The sequence below is a fragment of the Lactuca saligna genome, chromosome 5 (genome assembly GCF_052625555.1).
Source record: "Lactuca saligna cultivar CGN05327 chromosome 5, ASM5262555v1, whole genome shotgun sequence".
NCBI lineage: Eukaryota > Viridiplantae > Streptophyta > Magnoliopsida > Asterales > Asteraceae > Lactuca > Lactuca saligna.
In genome coordinates, this window is record NC_136421.1 from 153,171,860 (window position 1) to 153,174,498 (window position 2,639).

Genomic DNA, 2,639 nt, shown 5'->3' on the forward strand with positions numbered 1-2,639 from the left:
TTTAATCATATGTGATTAAATACATTTAATCAGATGTGATTATATTTTTCTAATAACATATGATTTTATTTGGAAAAAACGAATCATGTCTATATAAATCATATGTGATTGGATACATACAATCACATATGATTATATATACAATAAAAAAAAATTGAACAAAGAACACGAAAATAAATCTTTATCCAAGTTAATCATATGTGATTAAATACATCTAATCACATGTGATTATATGAATCTAATCACATATGATTTATGTTGACACAATTCATTTTCACTTTATCGATTCAATTGTTTTTTTCATGTATTTTTTCACATGTGATTATATGTATATACATATGTGATTAAGTACATGAGCACAACTATTGAATCGAGAAGGCAAAAATGAATCTTGTCCACCTCAAATCATATGTGGTTATATACATATGATCACATGTGATTAAATACACAAAAACAAATATTCATCAAAACCGCAAAAACAAATATTGTCTACATAATCATATCTAATTAAATACATATAATCACATGTGATTACATGTATCCAATCATATATGACTTATGTGGATAAGATTCATTATCACATTCTCGATTCAGTAATTGTTCTTTGTCCACTATAATCATATGTAATTAAATACATATAATCATATGTGATTAAATGTATCTAATCACATATGATTTATACGAACAAAAAATAATGATGTCTATATAAATCATATGTGAGTAGATATATATAATCACATATGATTATACACACAAGAACACCTATTGAATCAAGAACACAAAGATAAATATTGTCCACATATATAATATGTGATTAAATTCATATAATCACATACGATTATATGTATCTAATCACATACAATTTATGTGGAAAATATTTATTTTTGCATTCTCGATTCAGTTGTTGTTCTTGTGTGTTAATTACATGAGATTATATATCTAATTAGATATAATTTATATGGACAATATTCATTTTCACATTCTTGTTCAATAGTTGTTCTTGTACATTTAGTCACATATGAATTCTCTACACAAGATTCATTTTCTTGTTTTTGATTAAATAGTTTTTCTTTTTCCACATTAATCATATGTGATTAATACATACAATCACATATTATTAAATACATACGAAAAAATATTGACTCATGAATATTAGAAATATAAATCATATGCGATTTGATACATATAATTACATGTGATTAAGTACATGAGTACAACTATTGAATTGAGATATAAATAATGAATATTGTCCACATAAATCATATGTGATTAAATACATATAATCACATATGATTAAATATATTAGAACAATTGTTAAATCGATGCAAGAATAACTATTTTCCATACGAATCATATGTGATTAAATATATATAATCATATGTGATTAAATACACAAGAACAACTATTGAATCAACACGTGAAAACAAATATTGTCAATGTAAATCATATGTGATTAAATACATATAATCACATGTAATTTAATACACGATGCCAATTATTAAATTGAAAACACAAAAATAAATACGGTCCACGTAAATAATATTTTATTAAATACATATAATCACGTTTAGTTATATGTATCTAATCACATATGATTTACGTGAACAATATTTATTTTTGCATTCTCGATTCATTAGTTTTTCACGTGTATTCAATCACATGTGATTATATGTATTTAATAACATATAAATAAAATACGATTCGATACATATAATCACATGTGACTCAATACATATAATCACATGTGATTATATAAAACAGAAAACCTAATGAATCAAAAACACAATAATTTTTTTTTGTAGGTGGGGGTGGGGGTGATTGGTGGTAGTTGTGTGTGGTGATGGGTGGTGGTTGGTGGGTAGGTAGTTGCAAGTGGTGGTGATAGTGACAGGTGGTGGGTGGTGGAGGAAATTCATTTTTGCTTTGTTATTATATGAATCTAATCACATATGATTAAATACATATAATCACATGTGATTCTATGAATCTAATCACGTATGATTTATGTGGACATAATTAATTTTTGGTTTGTCAATTCAATAGTTGTTCTCATGTATTTTATCACATGTGATTATATGTATAATCGTATGTGATTAAGTACATGAGCACAACAATTGAGTCGAGAAGGAAAAAACTACATCTTATCCACCTCAAATCATATATATATATATATATATATATATATATATATATATATATATATATATATATATAAATATGTAGTCACATGTGATTATATGTATCCAATCATATATGATTTATGTAGATAAGATTCATCATCACATTCTTGATTCAATAATTGTTCTTTGTCCACTTTAATCATATGTGATTAAATGCGTATAATTATATGTGATTATATGTATCTAATCTCATATGATTTATACAGAAAAAACTAATGATGTCTATATAAATCATATGTGATTAGATACACATAATCGCATATGATTATGCACACAAGAACAACTATTGAATCGAGAACACAAAGAGAAATATTGTCCACATATATCATATGTGATTAAATGTATATAATCACATGTGATTTAATTCACGATAACAAGTACTAAATCGAAAACACGAAAATAAATACGGCCCACGTAAATAATGTTTTATTAAATACATATAATCATGTGTAATTATAT